The sequence below is a fragment of the Puma concolor genome, chromosome D3 (genome assembly GCF_028749965.1).
Source record: "Puma concolor isolate L17-30 chromosome D3, mPumCon1.1.hap2, whole genome shotgun sequence".
NCBI lineage: Eukaryota > Metazoa > Chordata > Mammalia > Carnivora > Felidae > Puma > Puma concolor.
Genome location: NC_141678.1, coordinates 41149255 through 41170206, shown reverse-complemented (window position 1 = coordinate 41170206; position 20952 = coordinate 41149255). Strand labels below are relative to the sequence as shown.

The following is a 20952-nucleotide window of genomic DNA, read 5'->3' as shown; positions in this document are numbered from 1 at the left end:
ACTGTCTGTGCTTCCTGCTCCAACTCAAATTCCTTCCCCAACATTGCCAAACTGTAAAATTCTAAGTTCCCTTTCCTTTTCCATCATCATGGATTCTGCTAGCTGCCAGCAGGGGTGTCCCTCTGAAATTTAGAACCTGTACAGAACCACCAAAGAACCCGGACTACCACCACTGCCCTCTTGCCCAAGATCACTAGGAACCTGGGGCAACTGCATCCACTGTGGCCACAGCAGCCAAGCAGAAAAAATGAGCAAGGATCACATTTGGGAGAAACCAGAAAATCCACTGTTTCTGCTGAAGACAATTAAATGAGAGATGAATTTTCTACAAAACTCTACAAAAACTGAATATGGTTCAGAGGCATGCTAGATTAAATAAACAAACTCTGGGTGAGCTAGACTGGGTCTAACCTATTTATAGTGTTATTTTTATCAAAAATCCCCTCAGTGCTTGAACACAACTCACTAGAACATACATTCATGTTCTATAAAGTTCAAAGTACAGAAAAGGGTTTTAATCTTGTTGGTCAACTACAATTAACTAGTCAAATCGGGATCACTATGCTATAAAAGGATCCTCCAGAAAAGGTTAAAGATGGACATGAATGTGCACCTGACCCAGGCTGCAGGGTCGCTAGGAAATGCTTGCTTCCTCTGCCCCACATCCGCTGTGGCTGAGGCTAGGGCTGGCTTTATCTGACCACAGGTTGGGGCGCCTACCATATAGTATGCAATGAAGACCAGCAGGGAAGTCTCCTTGAATCCCCCTCAATTCTTTTACTAATTAGAAAAAAATAGCTCTTTAGTCCTAACGTTATCAAATTTCATCTCCACTTATCAAATACCACCACATTTCATTCATTAGACACCAACAACCCTAGTTATTATGTCAAAGCACAATTCAGCAAGTCATTCGCCTGGGGACAGGAGGGATATAGACCAAACAAGAGATCCTCCGTGGCTCTGGCTAAGCCAAAGGCCAACTTTCACTGAACCAGAGAAAAGACAATTTATTCTCCAGATCATTCCTCATAAACACATCTGTCTCTTTACCCCCAGCTTTTCAGGTGCCTTAAGCTTGAAGTTACATGCACAGAAAAGCTACCAGAGATCGCATTCTATGTTGAGAGAAGTCCAAAGCTGAAATGGGAGTTTTCCTACTCCGGTGGGAAAACTTAGGGGTGTGCTAAGACATGTGCCTCCAGAGAAACTCACCCTACTCCCCACAGGTGAGCGAGTGTCTGCTGGCAGTGCCCAGATTGCACTCAGACATTTTTTCTGCTCTTATACACAGATGAATGTGTAATCAAGACCCATCAGTTTTATACTACTGAGCACAGCCACAATAATTTTACCCCGGAAATTTTTTTGAATATTTTAAAGCTAATGTTACAAAGGCCCCAAAATGTACCTCCAAAAGAGATGGCTCTGAGGATGTAAACTGGCTGCAAAATTTACTACTAAATAAGGTAGTATCCTTTATAAAATAGTTGCAAGTTAGTTTTGATTTTGGTTTTAGAATAATTCATTAGGTAAGGCCAAATTAAGCATATACCAAGTGCCCAATAATTATTTCTTCAATGAATAAAGGATCAAATGAACCATCAATAAATGAGACAAAAAAAAATTAGAAACGTGTGTAGGGAGGAAATACTGTTTCATCAGAATATTCGTATTACATCTCATTTTTAAAAATTAATCTCTTTTGTTTTGCAGTAACTATAGTTTTGCATGCATGCAATTTTAAGAAATACAAAGAGATCCCATGTATCCTTTAAGCCAGGTTCCTCCAACATCTTGCAAAATTCTAGTGCAATATTACAATCAGGGTACCAACACTGATTCAGTTAAACTTGAGAACATTTCCATCATCCTAAAGATCTGTCCTATTGCCACATACACCCAATTCCCTCACTCTCTCCTTAATCCCTGGAGACCATTAATTCTGTTTTTCGTTTCTGTCACTTTTGACCTTTTTAAGAAAGTTAGGTATATAACCTTTTGTCATTCATTGCCTTTTCCCTCTTATACTGCTATGGAGACTCATCCAGGTTGTTGCATGTATCAACAGTTTGTTCCTTTTTATTGTGAGGCAGCACTGTATAATACGGAGGTACCATAGTTTGTTTAATTACTCAACTGTTGAGGAACACCTGAGTGATTTCATGTTTTTGAGTACTACAGTTAAAATTACCATAGCACTCATGTATAGGTTTTTGTGTGAAAATCAATTTTCAAGGGCGCCTGGGTGGCTCAATCAGTTAAGTGTCCGACTTCAGCTCAGGTCATGATCTGTTTGAGCCCCACGTCGGGCTCTGTGCTGACAGACAGACCCTGGAGCCTGCTTTGGATTCTGTGTCTCCCTCCCTCTCTGCCCCTCCCCCGCTCATGCTCTGTCTCTCTCTCTCAAAAATGAATAAACAGGGGCGCCTGGGTGGCGCAGTCGGTTAAGCGTCCGACTTCAGCCAGGTCACGATCTCGCGGTCCGTGAGTTCGAGCCCCGCGTCGGGCTCTGGGCGGATGGCTCAGAGCCTGGAGCCTGTTTCCGATTCTGTGTCTCCCTCTCTCTCTGCCCCTCCCCTGTTCATGCTCTGTCTCTCTCTGTCCCCCCAAAAATAAATAAACGTTGAAAAAAAAATTAAAAAAAAAAAAAATGAATAAACATTAAAAAAAAATTTAAGAAAATCAGTTTTCGAATTGACTAGAATAATCCTCCCCGGGGATGTGACTGCTGGGTTCAATGAGAACTGCATGCTTAGTTTTCAAGACACTGCCACCAGAGTCACTGTACCATTATACACCCCCACAAGCAATGTCTGAGAAATGTAATTTTTCTACATCTCTGCCATCATTTGGTACTTTTTTATTTTACCATGATGACAGGTACAGGTGATATTAGTTTTAATCTACATTTCCCTAATGGCTAATGACACTGAACATCTTTTCATATGCTGACTTGCTACCTGAGTATCTCATTATATTTTGTTTCATAAAAGAGCACTACCACTTAGAGGAAAAGAGAATAAACATCTTTTTGTTCCTTATTTCTGGGGTCATGGTGTACAATTTTTATGTTAGGAATGTCTCCAAAAACAAAGGTGAAATAAAATTTAATCTTGTATAGTTCATATTTTCACTCTCTTTTATCAGATGGTATTTTTTTGGCAACCTAGAACTGTCCATCAGAATGTTCATAATATGTAATATATGCTCACGACATGCTTTTTGCTTGTCATGGCATGTACATTAATCAGCACCCAAGCAGTCCATCTTTGTATAACTGCTTGACTGACTGGTAGCCATTTAAAAATGAGCTTTGGGGGCGCCTGGGTGGCGCAGTCGGTTAAGCGTCCGACTTCAGCCAGATCACGATCTCGTGGTCTGTGAGTTCGAGCCCCGCGTCAGGCTCTGGGCTGATGGCTCAGAGCCTGGAGCCTGTTTCCGATTCTGTGTCTCCCTCTCTCTCTGCCCCTCCCCCGTTCATGCTCTGTCTCTCTCTGTCCCAAAAATAAATAAACGTTGAAAAAAAAAAATTAAAAATGAGCTTTGTTACAAATTTTTAAAAATTTCGTTAACTAATTATATAGGCCTTTCCTTAAAAGAAACTGAAAAATGATAACTTTAAGCATCCTCATTCAGCCATAAAACAAGTCTTATAAACTAAATGTGTAATAAGCTTACATCAACTAGAGCACAGAATCCATAATTAAGTGTAACTACATCTATTCAAAATGATTTTAATTACCATGGTTAAAGGATGTGCTGTTATACAAGAAAGTCTATTGTGTAAATGCCAGTTGCTAAATGTAGAAAAATACAGGCTGTCAAATGATTGGTTTTTTTCTTAGCAGATATAAAACAACTGTTTATATTACAAAGGCTGGTAAAACAAAAGTAAAGGGACGCCTGGTGCCGTAACATTCACTACACCCTGGGAATGAGGGGCACAACTCTGCTAGGAGGAGCACTCCAACTAGGTTGGGAGAGGGGGCTGCCCCATGGTTATGTCTGGGGGAAAAGCAGCTGGTTGTTATATGTGCGATATATTAACCAGTTTCATCCAGGGGTGCCTGGGTGGCTCAGTCGTCAAGCATCGAACTTCAGCTCAGGTCATGATCTCAGAGTTTGTGAGTTCGAGCCCCATGTCAACTCTGTGCTGTCAGCTCAGAGCCTGGATGGAGCCTGCTTCAGATTCTCTGTCTTCCTCTCTCTTGCCCCTCCCGTGCTCGCTGTCTCTCTCAAAAGTAAACATTAAAAAAAAATTTTTTTTTAACAAAAAAAAAAAAAAAAAACCCCAGCTTCTTCTTTAAGCATTACCTAGTACCATAAAACTTTATTCCTACATGTCCAGCTCAGCACTAGCCATAATAAAGCCAAGTTGAGAACAAATTCAGTCCTCTGACACCTGTCCTGGTCAATGCCTGGGAAAGTGGGACTCTGAACAAGGGCAGAAAGACAATCAAGTAACCCAGTCACATGTCAGGGATACACCTCATTGAAGAGACTATCTTTTGAAATAAAACAAAGATTAAAAAATACAGTAAAATAATATACATTGCACATTACTCACCATATTTTATAGTGAATGATGAGAAAAAAAAGAGAGGAGAAAATAAATTCAAGGACAGGGACAAAGAGACTAACAGGGATGCAGAAAGAGATAAAAACTCAGAAAAAGCAAAGACAGAGTAAATACATAATCAGAAAGCAGACAGACATAAAGATGCCCACACAGAGCAATGTGGAACTGAAGGATGTTCATAGAGCAGCATCCCTATCTTCAGGCTCACAAGCACAGAAAAAAATATAAAAATGCATTCTTAGAACTCAAAGTATTTATCTAGCCCAGTGTTTCAACAAATATCAAAAGTGCTTCTAGCACACCCCTGAAATATGGAAAGTTAATCATCAGAATAGCAGCAACTAATTTTTTGAGAGCTTACTATGTACCAAATTCCTAAGCGTATACATAATCTCAGAACCACCTTATGAATGAGTAAATATTATTTCTATTTTTAAAGATAATAAAATTAAGGCTTAAAACAGCAGTTAAGCATTGTTATGGACTGAACCTGTCTCCTCCTCAAATTTGTATGTTGAAGCCCTAACCCCCCAAGTGAAGGTATTTGGAGGCGGGGCCTTTGGGAGACAATTAGATTTAGATGAGGTCAAGAGGGTTGGGCCTCTACGATGGGATTAATGTTCTTATAAGGAGAAAGAAAAACACCAGAAATGATGTTCTTTCCTCCTACCATGTGAGGACACAGTGAGAAAGTGTGCAAGCCACGAAGAGGACCCTCACTAGGAATTAAATTGGCCAGCACCTTATCTTGGACTTGCCAGCCTCCAAAAATGTGAGAAATAAATGTTCAGATCACCCAGTCTGTGGTATTCTTTATGGCAGCCCAAGCTAAGACAAGTATCCTCTTAAACAACATAATTGCCATACTGTTTTTCAATGTTGGGGTACTTCCTGTTGACAAAGATTCATTCCTTTCACCAAGAAGTTGATAACCATATCAGACAGCCCTAGCATTATGTCCACTAGAAGTCACCATGAATCTTCTAAATACCATTATACACCAAAGAGTTTGTTGTGCAACTATAGGTCTCATCTATTCTGGGCTAAGCATTCTTCTAAAATGACTGGGTTTACTTTCACTTTTATGACAAACTAAAGAACTTACTCTAAATGGGAGATCCAAAACTAGACACAGTGGTGTAGATAGTCCTGACTAATATACAGTGTATACAATGTATAGTGTGTGTTTAGGTCCAGGCACTGGCTCCCATAGGCTGGGTTAGATGTTGGGAACTCCCGAGACAGGGAGGTACTTACTGATCAGTGAACTAAAAATGGGAAGAGTCGGAAGACAGAAATTAACTAACATACTTATTAGAAACCAAATGGCTCTTTATGTGTAAAATTCAATAGACTGAATTAGTCCTTCATGAATGAAGGTGCCCACTATCAGATTTTTCTCATCAAAAATTTACAAGTAAACATACACTAGTATCTGGAATAAATGGGTAGTTTAAAGATTTGCTTAGTAGCTTTTCCTAAGCATCAAAGAAACTAAAGCAACCCATCATGGTATGTAGTAGAGATTTATAAATGGAATCTATCAGTAACGAGGTTCAAATACAGATCTTCTTTCTATAAAAACTGCTCAGAATCATTTAAAGGTGATATGTTCAATCAAAAACAATTTTTTGCTAAAGAAAAGGGATATAGGTACTTATTAAAATACTGTAATTTCTAAATTGTTATCAATACAAAAATGGATACATTCTAAACACGTTTAAGTTTACCCTCGTATCTATTCAATGCTATTATTACTAGTTAGAAGTACAGCTACTAACAAACACAACTACAGTTGTTACATGTCCCTCATGTGTCAAGTGCTATGGAAAACTGTGTATTATCTCATGTAATTTTCACAAGTATCTGGAGTTTGGTATCAATATTCCCATTTATATGAGGACACTGAGGTTCGAAAGTGTCCAAGGTCACCACAGTAAGTGGTGAAGCTGATATTCAAACTCAAGTCTCACTACAGCCTTACTGCATGTCTCAGTGATAGAAAAGCTCTAAAGCACTGATCTGAATGCCTTGATGAGACCCCACCCCCACCCCAGATTTTTTGCTGCAAGTGGGTTGCTTTTAGAACCTGGAATGTTATTTACTTAATACTACTTGGCCCTTCAAGTCTTTTCTGCACACTGTCATGAGAGGTAGCACTGACTACTAACTTGCCTGCTAGACCCACAATTCAAGATTAGGAAGTGGACTTCCTGGGAGATCATGTGTGGTTGGAGCTTATGGACAGAGATGAACTGCTTTTGTCTAAGAACTTGCCCTCAACATTCTAACCTTCCACTCACAGATGTGAGGAGTGTGCTGTGGGGGAACAGAAACTTCTAGAAACTTCAGTAAACAGACAGAACACATTCTGGCTTACACCTATGCTCCTAGACCAAACTCCTCCAGGCACCAAAGCTTATATTCTGCCTTTGAGTAGCACTTAATATTTTTCAAGAACTTTCTCAAACATACCTCATTTGATCTTCAAAAGAGAATTTAGGTTAAGTAAGGCAGACATTTTCCTTTATTTAAAAATAAAACTTTTTTTTAACGTTTATTTTTGAGAGAGACAGAGTGCGAGCAGGGGAGGGCCAGAGAGAGAGGGAGACAGAATCCGAAGCAGGCTCCAGGCTCTGAGCTGGTCTGTCAGCACAGAGAGCCCAATGTGGCGATTGAACTCATGAACCGCGAGAGCATGGCCCGAGCCAAAGTCGGATGCTTAACCGACTGAGCCACCCAGGCGCCCCAAGGCAGACATTTTTCATTCATTTTACATTTAGACTGAGACAAAAGGTATTTAACTTTCCATTACTATTCACTAGAAACCAGCTCTACTGCACTCGGGGTCCCAACCTTCTTGCTATTTCCCACCAGTAGCTTAAAATCATGGGGCTCTCAAGATCAGCTGGTAACCCTGAGGACAAGAGACCTGAGGCTGAACTCAAGTTGTACTTAAGACTACAGCTCTCTATGAATTCCAGAGTCTCTTAGAGGTGGCCAAACATAAGCCTGGAGGGCACCACTGGCTGAGAACTTTGCCTCTTTGAAAGTAGGAGATGAAAGAGCAATGGCACACACAGTAGCATCTGCTGCAAGCTTCTCCCTGGTCTGGGAGGTCAGGGGGTGAAAAGTCCCCCAGAGGACTTGCCCACATCCTGTCAAGACATTCTCTAAAACATTTACTCTGTGCTTAGCAGACACTATGGGGATCACAAAGAACTTAGCTAGACCTATGTAACGGAAAACTATTCAAAACAGTGTCATCTATGAGTGAGCTCAGACAACTGACACTAAGCCTGACAAATAACCAGTCTTCCTGGAAAAGCCACCCGTTGGCCATTTAAACTCAAATAAATGTCTTACTTTGTACCACTCAGCTTTTTATCCCCCATGACAGCAAAATGGTAATTTGTTTAATTTTTCTTATTTTATAATTAGCTGCTTTTTGACTCTCACTTTATAAAATAAGAAACAGGAAATAGCTGCAGCACAAGGAACAGCCCTTGCCCTCGGTGAAGGAGAGGGCCTCACCCCCAGGGCTCCACTGAGGCCCATCTAATCTCCTTGAAACCAAAGTCCACGAGGAAATGTGATAGCTGCACAAATTTTACTGCTCCAAGTCTCCTCAAGATCAAAGCAGCTCCCTTTCTGTCCTGCAGAACAGGGTGGCAGTTGGAACAGGGCTCTCCAATGTGTCTATGACCATTTAGTCCCCATGTACAGAATGTGTAAACTAAAACCCAGGGTCTCCCAGCAAAATTCCTGAATAATGTACAAACAATTCAAGTAAGACATGGCACAGCTCTAAAGGCAGAAGTGCAGAGAAGACAGAATCAGTAGGACCTGTGACAGACCCAAGGCGATGCTAAGGGAAAGGAAACAGCTGGCTAGGATCATGCCACAATTTCTAGACAGAGCTACATCTGGCATGTAGTTGGGATTCAGTAAATACTGCTGAAATATGGAACTTAAATATGGAAATAAAAAGGGCAGTTTTGGTGGGGAACTTCCTATTAAGGCTGAACTTCAAGAATTTTCACTTATTGCATTGGTTCAAAATTTTGTGTATATGAAAATCATAACAGTTTTTCAAAAGGCAAATTTTCTTGAAATTTTTTTTGAAGTTTAATAACTGATTAAAAGATGAGCCAGGTTTGTAAAAGCAAGAGATCCTATGATAACATTCCATGCCTATTTTTGCTACCTCCAAAATCAGTCTGTAATAAAATACATTACAAGAAGGCTTAAAGCCTTGGGTATTGTCTTGCATCTTTCTTCAGAGAAGATGTACAGGAAAGTTCTAGAAATATTTGAGCTGGCATCTGAACTCAAAAGATTCCTTCCTGAGAGACAGACTTAGCCAGGATGCGGTGTTCTTTGGAGGATCTAGTTTTCTAACCAGTTCCCAGTAGATTGAGCTGTCTTTCTAAAGAGTAACCCTATTTTTTGTATCAACTCCACTGTTTGAAGGCACAAAGGCCTTTTTATGTCTAACCAACTTTTTTCCTCTAAGTGAAGAAAACTGAGAAGGACCACAGTGTAGGTTAGTATTTCCAAAGACTAGATAGATCTCTGATCATAACAGAATCAAGTTTTGATGCTTAAGAGTATAGATTCCCAGACCCCCAATCTAAACACAAAAAACTAGAAATGGGGTCTTAAGGATTGGTTATTTACGATTCTGATAGGTATTCATGTTTGGGAACTAACTCAGTCTCTACTGCATGAACTTTCTCTTCCCAGTCCTGATTCAGCTTGAGCAAACCGAGTTGTTATGGGCTAACGTATGTATCCTGTCCTTTAACCGTATCTTATTACCTTGACCTGTAATCCAAACTTAATAGACCTTGAATTTCATATTTTATTTTTTTACTGTGTATTTTTGAGAGACACAGAATGCAAGTGGGGGAGGGGCAGAGAGGGAGGGAGACACAGAATCCAAAGCAGGCTTCAGGCTCTGAGCTGTCAACACAGAGTCCGATGCAGAGCTCGAACTCACAAATCATAAGATTATGACCTGAGCTGAAGTCGCGCATCCAAACAACTGAGCAACCCAAGCACCATGAATTCCATACATTTTAAGAAACAAATAGCTGGCCTGATCATTTTATAAGACTTGAATTCTAGGACTGACAGTGGTTGTGTCAAAAACTCATTTACAACTTTTTTGTTGTTGTTGTTAGATTTTAAGTAATCTCTACACCCAATATGGGGCTCGAACTCGTGACCCTGAGATCAAGAGACATATGCTCTACTGACTGAGCCAGCCAGGCACCCCTCATTTATAAAAATTCTGATCTGGGAAGACTGCTCTCCTTAGGGGTTCGTTCCCTAATTACAACCCACACAATTCAAAAACAACCATTAGGATAGACAGGTGAGAAGAGGGGATTTTTTTTTTCTTTTCACATTTTTATTTAAATTCTAGTTATCATACAGTGCAGTATTGGTTTCAGGAGAATTCAGTGATTCGTCACTTACACACAATACCAAGTGCTCATAAGTGGCCTCCTTAATACACATCACCCATCTATGCCACCCCCCCCACCCACTTCCATCAATCCTCTTTGTTCTCTATCTTTAAGAGTCTCTTACAGTTGTTCCCCTCTCTTTCCCTCCTCCTATATGTTCATCTGTTTTGTTTCTTAAATTCCACATATGAGTGAAATCATATGGTATTTGTCTTTCTCTGATTTATTTCGCTTAGCCTAATACACTCTAGTTCCATCCACATCATTGCAAATGGCAAGATTTCATTCTTTTTGATGGCTAATATTCCTGTGTGTGTGTGTGTGTGTGTGTGTGTGTGTGTGAGTGTGATCTTCTTTATCCATTATCAGCTGATGGACATTTGGGCTCTCTCCATAGTTTGGCTACTGTTGCTAATGCTGCTATAAACATCAGGATGCATGTACCCCTTTGAATCTGTATTTTTGTATCCTTTGGGTAAATACCCAGTAGTGCAATTGCTGGATCATAGGGTAATTCTATTTTTGACTTTTCAAGAAACCTCCATACTGTTCTCCAGAGTGGCTGTACCAGCTTGCACTCCCACCAACAGTGTAAGAGGGTTCCCCTTTCTCTGCATCCTCCCCAACACCTGTTGTTTCCTGTGTTGTTAATTTTAGCCATTCTAACAGGTGTGAGATGATTTTTCATCGTGGTTTTGATTTGTATTCCCCTGATGATAAGTGATGGTGAGTATCTTTTCATGTGTGTTAGCCATCTGGAGGTCTTTGGAAAAGCATCTATTCATGTCGTTTGTACATTTCTTAAGGATTATGTGTTTTTTTGGGTGTTGAGTCTGAAGTTCTTTACAGATATTGGATATTAACCCTTTACCACATATATCTTCTCCCATTCTGTAGGCTGCCTTTTAGTTTTGTTGATTGTTTCCTTCCCTGTGCTTTTTATTTTGATGAAGATATCTTATTTTTTATCTTGATGGAGTCTCAATAGTTTATTTTTGCTTTTTTTCCCCTTGTCTTTGGCAACATGTCTAGTAAGAATTTTCTCTGGCCAAGGTCAAAGAGGTTGCTGCCTGGGTTCTCTTCTAGGATTTTGATAGTGTCCTTTATCATGTGTAGGTCTTTCATCCATTTTGGATTTATTTTGGGGTATGATGTAAGAAAATGGTCCAGTTTCATTCTTCTTCATGTTGTTGTCCAGTTTTCCCAACACCATTTGTTGAAGAGACTGTCTTTTTTCCATTCGATCTTCTTTCCAGCTTTGTTAAAGATTAGTTGATCATATATAGTTGTGGGTCTATTTCTGGGTTTTCTATTCTTTTCCATTGATCTATGTGTCTGCTGTTGTGCCAATACCATACTGTCTTGAAATATAGATGGAAATCCAGAATTGTGATGCCTCCCGTTGCATTTTTCTTTTTTGGGATTGCTTTGGCTATTTGAGGTCTTTTTTGGTTCCATACAAATTTTAGGACTGTTTGTTCTAGCTCTGTGAAAAATGCCAGTGGTATTCTGATCGGGATTGCATCAAATGTGTAGACTGTTTTGGGTAGTAAAGACATTTTAACAATGTTTGTTCTCCCAATCCATGAACATGGAATGCTCTTCCATTTGTGTCCAAAGAAGGACTTTTCTTTAAAATATATGTATTTATTTATTTTGAGAGAGACAGAGAAAGAGAATCCCAAGCAGGCTCCATACTCAGTGTGGAGTCCAATGTGGGGCTCAATCTCACAATTGTGAGATCATGACCTGAGCTGAAATCAAGAACTGGAGGTTTAAACAATTGAGCCACCCAGGTGCCCCTGAAGAGAGAATTTTCTGACCCAATATTCCTGTTTCAGAATTTGAACAGAAGATGCAATGGCTAGCTCAGAGCATAACAATAAGGCCCCGTGGATCACCATGATTTTGTCTCTCAGAGATTCCCCCCCCCCCCAAACAAAGGGGTAAATCCCTAGTAGATTTACAAAGTAAATCTGTACTTTGGGGCTTAGGCCTTGGCACAGCTGACAGTGGGGTGGGGAGACATCTGACCCAAACAGATATTCTTGAGGTATGTATGGAGAGCCAAAGTAAGAAACTAGCTGAGCTACTTGAGCAGCAATCCAGAAGGCCCACCAGCTGAAGACACTGAGATGCCACATAGCCCCAGTCCTTGCTCTCTCATCATTTCTCTGACTGATGAATGGTTAGAAGTTTCTTTGTTTGCCTGGCTTAGTGTCCAATTCTGATATTTACCAACACAGTAGTTAAATACAGATAAGCTGATACTGATTCTGACCTGATAAAGCCACCTGGAACTCTCTACAACACCCCTCCCATCCCCCCAACCCGGCCAAAACACACTGAGAAAATTAGTGAAAGCCTTCCTCCCCTGAGCTCAGACTTTTTTTTTTAATATAAACACACAATGTTAATTTCATATGTACCACAGAGAGATTTGACAATTTGCTTTTGTTTTCTTGTTTCTGTTTTTTTTTTTTTTTTTTTTTAAAGTGAAAAAGCATGAGGCTGGCCTTAAACTTGGCTGGTGAGTTGATGAATTCAGATTTCAAATATGTCACAACATATTCTCTTTAAGGAAGTTTGGAAGCCGAGATTTCTGCTTACTGGGCTCACTTCTCTATGATTTCACCATACTCACTATCTACAAAGTAGATGAACAATTATCTTGGGCTGAGTAAGGTTGAAAAAAGGGAAGACACTTGGCCACCACAGCAATATACTTTTTTTTCCCTAGTGGTGGACCAAAATTTTACACAAGTATTTGCTTTAGCTTTTCAGCAGGTACACTTGAAGAAGGACTATGTCACCTATTTCATCTTCAAAAACCATCAATTCCCCACTTTGTACCCCCAGTCACTGACCTAATAATTTTCAGGCCAATCCTCCGTAATCCAACCTAAGTTTTCTTCTCAATCTATCCAACTACTACTGTTGGCTGTTGATCTAATATTTTATAAGAGGAACAAGGTTTTAGTCTTCCTGGATGAAGAGGAGATGAGAACAAATAAAGTGTGCCCACAACAGACTGTGAACAAACAGAGTACAATGCAAAAGATGAGAAAGAAATGGGGGTGGGGGGAGGTAGAGGCATGGGCTCAAGGGCTGAGAAGAAAGCAGCAGGTGGCAAGAAGGGGTTTGTGGCTGCCCTGCCCTGCCCTTTCCCTACTGCAGCACATAAGCACTCACCACACTTCAGTCATTTGCTTATGCACCTCCAAACTCTAAGTTCTGACAAAGAAAGTAAAAGTATGTATGCTGCTTCTTGTGTGCTTCACTGTCTCCCCAAAGCCTGGCACAGTGCTTAACAAAGGGAGGTTCTTAATGAGTATTTTGAGATGAATGTGTATGAATCGGTGAATACAAGATCTAGTGAATAGAATCAGCAAGGAGAGGGAAAAATATACACAATGTCTTGTATTGTAACCAACATGAGAGAATTCAAGATGTAAATGAAGATATATGTATATATACACATAGCCACACATTAAGAAAAATGCCAAGAATAGCCGGGACCAACCCAATGTTTCAAAAGTGATGCTCAGATATTCTGAAACCAATGCTTTTCTGCAGATGCTGGTTTAGACTTTACAGAAAAAACCTGCATAAATCTACTGTATGTGAGTGACAATTAAGAACAACACCCACCTCCCACGGGTAAATCTAAAAATATCCCTGTGAGAACAAATGACATCCATGCAAACTGCTCTGAAGAACGCTGAGCAGCTCTACAGCAACTTGTAGAAGAAGGGACCGCTCACTGGTCAGGGGAAGTCAGTGTGGTGAAGTCAGCTGAGGCAGAGGTAAGGCTGCAAGTGATAAAGATCATACTGTGACCAAAGACAATTACAGAAAAGAGCATGAAACGGAACAGACTCAGGTGATCATCTCCTACGAGCAAGTTTTAACTTACATGAAAATGCCCAAAATTACAATTCGATAAGGCACAGCCTTCAAGGTAAACAGCTGGTAGCAACAGTTTCTTTTCCCTAATGTTCAGCACTGTAAAAAAATACTTTAGCAATGTAACTGATGCAGAGCAAAAAAAATTAAATGTTCATTTTTACACATATCTTTAGATTTCACTATATGTAATAAAATAGGTGTTCCTTGAGTAGATCCTAAAGTAGCGAGCAGCACACTAAGGAAAAGTGGGCCCTAATAACCTTGCCCCAAATGCCACATCACTCCTGTGACCAAACTCGTTTCAAACTATTGCAGCTCTGTAAAATTTAATTGTTCTTGTTCTTGTATTTCTTCTTCTCCCTTCATTTCCCAAATTACAGAATACTGCCTTGAAACAAAGGCAATTTCTGATAATTTAGTTATTTTTTCCTGTCATGGCTAAAATATGCCCAGTTCTAATCTATTTGTAACATGAGGTGACAGGTTATGTTACAGGTGACATTTAACCTGACCAGAGACGAGAGAGAAACACAGAAGTAAAATCATTAGGAAATGTAATGAGTTTAAGATTCAGTGGATAATCATGAAAGACATTAAATTATTACTTAGTCAACCTTACTCTAATGGTTATACCTATCAGCATATAGGTATCAGCATATATGAAGTCAGCTATGAAATGCAACTTTAAAATTTTAAATAGCTACACCTTGAACTATTCAAAATAATTTTTTTCAAAAAAAAATAAAGGTGTATTTTACATAAAGTAAAATTAAGCCTTTTCTAGTGTACAGTTTTAACCATGCAATCATGTAATAACCACCACAATCAAAATACACAACTAGGTAGTTTCCCAAAATGTCCCCATGCCCCTTTGCAAGTCAATACTTTATCCAATCCCCATGCTAACCCCTGATCTGGTTTTCTGTCTCTATAATCTTTACCTTTTCTAAAATGTCACATAAATGAAACCATACAGTAGCCCTCTGAATATGGCTTCTTTCACTTAACATAATGCATTTGAGATTAATCATTATTGTTGCAGGTATCCACAGTTTGTCCCCTGGTGTTAAGTACTGAGTATTCTACTGTATGGATGTTCCAAAGTTTGTTTATCCATCTACCAGCTGAAAGACATCTGGGTGGTTTCCAGTGTTTGCTGATTACAAACAAAGCCATCAAAAATGTTTGTGTACAGGCTTTTGTGTGAACATAATTTCATTTCATTTGGGTAAATAACTTAGGAATGAGACTGTTTTAGATATATTTTGCAAGGGTGATTTTGCAGCTACTGTTTTTAAGGTATCTTCAGTGTACTCAGAGGAGTTTGCTATTAAAATAAAATCATTCTTGGGGCGCCTGGGTGGCGCAGTCGGTTAAGCGTCCGACTTCAGCCAGGTCACGATCTCGCGGTCCGTGAGTTCGAGCCCCGCGTCGGGCTCTGGGCTGATGGCTCAGAGCCTGGAGCCTGTTTCCGATTCTGTGTCTCCCTCTCTCTCTGCCCCTCCCCCGTTCATGCTCTGTCTCTCTCTGTCCCAAAAATAAATAAATGTTGAAAAATAAATAAATAAATAAAATCATTCTTTAAATTATTTTACAAAGTGGGAATAATTGGATTGTTTTATGGACTTAGAGTTTCACATGTGGGAGTTGCTTAAAATAAAGATTCACTTAACACTGGTGAAAATTCAAACTACTTACTCATACTATAACTTTTAGGCTATGCATATGCTTGAAAAAACCAACAATTCAGATTTTACTCCATATTCCTCCTAGTATTAGCCATGGGGAGGTGATGGGGGAAAAAAGAGAAGAGGGCACTAACATTTATCCCTTCCAAATGCCATTTCATATACCTCCTCTCATTTAATCCTCACAATTAAGTGAGGTAAATATCATATGCATTATACTAGCAATAAAATTGGGGCTCAGAGAAGATAAGCAACTTACATGAAGTCAAACAGTTACTCTGTGATGCACAGACAAAAGCTCAGGTGTGTCTGTCTCATACAGGCTCTTTTTACTGTATCCTGGGGCCATTAGCTTCTAAAAACACTAATGCTGATAAGTTTATGTAATTTTCAGAACTATGTATAGGAATTTCATAAGTAGCTTTTAGAAAGCCATGATGATTCTTCCACATGCTATCATACATGAAAAATGTTATGCTTTTTATGATGAGCCCTAAAGGTATGATTATATTACAGTTACAAATATGTTTTAAGGAACACATTCTCATCCTAAACTTTCTAGGACAAGAGAATTGTGTGGCTAACCTGTTTTGGTGATGACCACTGGTAACCATAAGGAACTCTAAAATCTAATTGACTGGCTCACTTTCACACATGAAAGGCACACAATCTTAGCAGGTTTCTAAGGAAACCATATGTTGTATTTTCAGTGATGACTATCTCTTTAGTCCAGACACTCGTAAACACAATTTCCTTTGAAACATTATGACTTTATTTGAAGTTCTTTTTACTCAGTGACTTAGACATCAGGAATTGACATCATGACTTCTACAGTTAAATAACAGCCGTGAGACTGGGAACAAATAAACATGTTCCTGTAGTTTGTAGGTCTAAGGAAAGACATGTTAAACTTATTTCATTTTCTTCTCATGCCCCCCAAAGAACCTCAGTTAGTGTCACAGATGAATTAGACATTTTAAACTTGTCCCATCTGTGTTAATTCCTTGGATTGAAAGTCCCTCAAGCCCCATCCCATCATATGGTACCCTGGTTAAGTCCAGGTAGGAACATGTCAGATAAATTACTCCAGTAGGATGTGAAAGTCACTGCACCTACTTTAAATACTAACTTAACAAGGGCGTGCAGGTCCTAACTTCACAGTCTACACATCCTCAACAGCCCAAGTCTGGAGGGTTTACTCTCAGCAAGTCTGATGGACCAAGTGCCTGCTTTAGAAAGAATGCTGTGCTTCAGAAAAAGAATGCAGGCAGCCTTATCAAAAAAAAGGCAATTCAAGGACTCAAATAAATTTGGCTTTAGTGCAACTGTGAAACTTTTTGTCATTTGAGTTGGTTGTGTGTATACTAATATACACATGGCCTCCCTGTGTATTCAAACCACTAAACATTCCCTCATGTGCACTCAATTTCTCTGACAAATTTTTGTAAAAATGCTGGCCATGAGACTGGTTTCTACTCCTCTATAAAAAACTGGGGACTTTTTCTCCTAGCTGGCTGAGTTCCCTTAGTTACAAGGGCTAGGAGTGACATAAAAATTATTTTCAGTGTAAGAAATGATGACTAACCTAAGAATGGAAACTAATGATGATTCAACAACAAAGAGTATTCATCAAGAAAGACTACTTAACAAGGCCACAACAGCCTTTGGGTACACAATGTACCTTACATATCCAAAAGCCATCAATCCTCAAGTAAGATTAATTATAAACACTTGGGAAGCTTCTAAAACTGTAATTTCCTAGAAGGAAGGCTAAAATGAACACTGTAGTATTGGACTAGAATTGGAAGTCTCCATGGACAGATGCACAAATATAGATGTGCTTAGGCCTGGACTAGAATACATATTTAACATGCTAGCTTTCTCTGTTAAGAGGATCTGGAATCAAGGATACCATTACAAGCAACCAACACACCTAGAGCCCAGATCTTGATGTATAAATACCATTCTTCCAATAAAAACAACCATGGCTCCTTGAAGAAGTAACTGATCCCAGGGCTGGAGACAGGGAAAAATACAAGTTGATGCTGGAGCATCTAACAGTGCCAGAAAAGTAGGAAAGTGCTCAAAATCAAGAGAACAGGGATATGTTAAAGGAACACAGGAGCTAACGTGAAAAGAGCTCCCAAAGGTTAAAGCTAGAACAATCTGAGCAACAAAATGTTAGTATTATAACCTCAGAATAAAACACTCATGAGTCCATAATGACAGACAGACAGACAGACAGACAGACCTACATACATACATAACCAAGCAAGCAAGCAAGCAAGCAAGCAGGGAGAAGGGGCAGTTTTCTCTTAAAGATGAATTCCAATTAATAAAGAATAAGGGAGATAGAAAACCACTATTAGAACACTACAGTTAATAACTGTGGCATGCAATGGATGTTTAAAAATAAGAGGACAAAAGTTTGAGGAGAAACAGGATGTTCACATACTCTTAAAGTCTCCCCAAAGACATATATTCATTACAAAAGGAAAAACAGTAACTTTACAGTAGAGAAACCTGGCAGATACCACCTTAATCAAGTGAATTTGGGAAATTTCACCAGTAATAAAACATACTGATGAGGCGCCTGGGTAGCTCAGTCAGTTAAGTGCCTGACCCTGGCTCAGGTCATGATCTCACAGCTCAGGAGTTCAAATCCTGCATTGGGTTCTGCGCTGACAGTGAAGAGCCTGCTTGGGATTCTCTCTCTCTCTCTCTCTCTCTCTCTCTCTCTCTCTCTCTCTCTCTCTCCTGCCTTCTCCCACTCATGCTTTCTCTCTCAAAATAAACAAACTTAAAAAAAAAAACAACAACCCATACTGGCATCATGGAACTCCTGATATTACATCACGTCTGTGGTATTGTTGCCAAAAAATACATGACTTCTGTCTTATTAGGAGACAACACCAAACAAACTCAAATTGAGGAAAATTCTACAAAATACCTGACCAACAGTCACTGAAAGTGTTAAGGTCATGAAAGATAAGGAAAGACTGAGGAACTGTCACTGGCAGACTACAGTGACATTACCAAACGCCAAGCTGGGATATTGGATTGGATCCTGAAACAGAAAAAAGACTTTAGCGGGGGAAAATATGAATAAAGTCTATAGTTCAGGTTTAAAAACAAAACAAAACAATTCCTAAGCTCTACTGCCCCCTTTAATTGTCTGGGAAATGGGAATCTCTGCCCTTGGCTGTCACTAGAATCACGGAGGAGCTCTGAGGTATCCTGATGACCAGGCCACCCCCCCCCCACCCGCCCCCACCAGATTACAGGTATAGGTACTTTTTAAAGCCCCAAGAGACCCTAAAATGGCATCTTACACCAAGCTGTGTCTGATGACTGCAAGCAAAGGGATCAATGCCTAGCCCCCTCTTGAGAACATCACTGAGTGGGGAGTGAACAGAATTGAAGGGTGTACTTCCTATTCCTCTCCTGCCTCACTTCCCGTAAAGGAATTACTTTTCTAATAAATTCTGACTATCACTCTATAATGGTTATGACTTCATGCTTTGTTAGAATATAAAAGACGACAAATGACTTTTACAATCTTAACTACTGCCCCTTGACCTAACTTATCATAGCCTATTTGCAGTTCAAATGAAGTTCAGATAAATTCCAGAGAATGCAGTAACATTCTGGAGATTACGTAACTCTCCCTTCAGGTTTTCCTGGGATTCACTTTAGGCAAATTTCTGATGAAGGTCTTTCCTACACAGATATAGCTATGGTTAAGATGGTACAGCAAAGGCACACGAAGTTCTAAACATGATTTTATCACAGTTAAAATGGTACTCTAATAAAATAAGATCAGCATACTGTTACTCCTACCCTTTGAAAAATACCTTCCCTAAATATCTTAAGTTAAGCAAAGAGAGCTCAGACAATGATTCTAGATAATGCAATAGGTTTCAAAGAAGGGACAAATAAATATATTTTTCTAGAACAGCCAGCAACAGTGAAAAATAACCAAAAAAATTATTTTCCCTACTTTCAATTAGCTAAGTAATGTAAAACACAAACACAAAAATTATCTACTCTAGGGGTGCCTGGGTGGCTCAGTCATTTAAGTGTCCAACTTCAGCTCAGGTCATGATCTCACAGATCCTGAGTGAGTTCCAGCCCTACGTTGGGCTCTGTGATGACAGCTCAGAGCCTGGAGCCTGCTTCAGATTGTGTATCTTCCCTATTCTCTGCCCCTCCCTTGCGTGTGCGCGCTCTCTCTCTCTCTCTCTCTCAAAAATAAACAAACATTAAATTTTTTTTTAAAATAATCTACTCTAGAACTGGAGTCTATAATTTTTTCTTCAGTAGAAATGGGCTGATTTTGAATATTTAATACCTAAGAAATGAATATAAAAAGGTAAATGTTTTTTCCAAGTGAGGTAAGATTTTTATTTCAATCCTTTCAGAGAGCTGTGTCTAATTCCTCTAGACCGGACGGACACCTGACTTGTAACATCTAAAGACAGTGATGGGATCACAACTTCTTTTTCCTATGCATAAGACTGACTCACCAGCACCTGGATCAAATCTGCAATATTGGGATTATTCCAATCAAATGGGTAAAAGCTCAGCTAATAGGGAGTATGTAATCAGGACCAGGTATGTGGATAAACTAAAAGAGGCAGCATTTACATAGCCACTTACTGAAATCTGTCCAGTTGTGTTACAAACTCAGAGCAGCAAGCAATTCAGACATACTAGTAAATGCAAAAAAAAAAAAAAAAAAGTGAGTATCTAACAGATCCAGTGTGGCACAAGATTTGCTGAATGAAAATAATTTTTTCGTCAATAATTCAGTCATGCACTCTACAGAATTGTGGAGTAGTTGTGTGTATGCACGTCTCTAAGTCTTTCATTTCTGACAATAGATAGGGGCACACATACAAAAATGGGTAATAATTTTCAAAAAGCCTAGACATATATCTGGCCAGAGCCTCTATCCTACTCTCCACAACTGGTGAGCTCATCTGTGGCATCAGGATTAAAGAGGCAAACAAGTGAAATTCCAGGAGAATTTACTCCCCCCAAATTGCCCACGTAGGAAACAACACCACATTTCTGTAAGGAAATAAAATTCTATGCAACTAAATATTTAATTTTGTGAACACTGTCGATGCTGGATTGGAAGAACATAGTTTGGTTTTGGACCCATTCATCCAGTGTTGTTCTAAGATTTCGGGCAGCAGGAAGTAATGACAAAATGTGCTACGGTTGGGGATTGAGGGGGAGGCTTCCCCATCTCCACAGAGGTTTCCTAGTTCAGTATAAAGTGCTCTGCCCCAAG

At 39.5% G+C, this 20952-nt stretch overlaps 1 protein-coding gene across 2 annotated transcripts in view; it reads right to left on the bottom strand.

The window, feature by feature from the left end:
* Positions 1–20952, bottom strand: part of LPIN2 (lipin 2) — an 86532-nt gene that overhangs the window by 42006 nt on the left and 23574 nt on the right. The gene's annotated exons all lie outside the window — the stretch shown is intronic.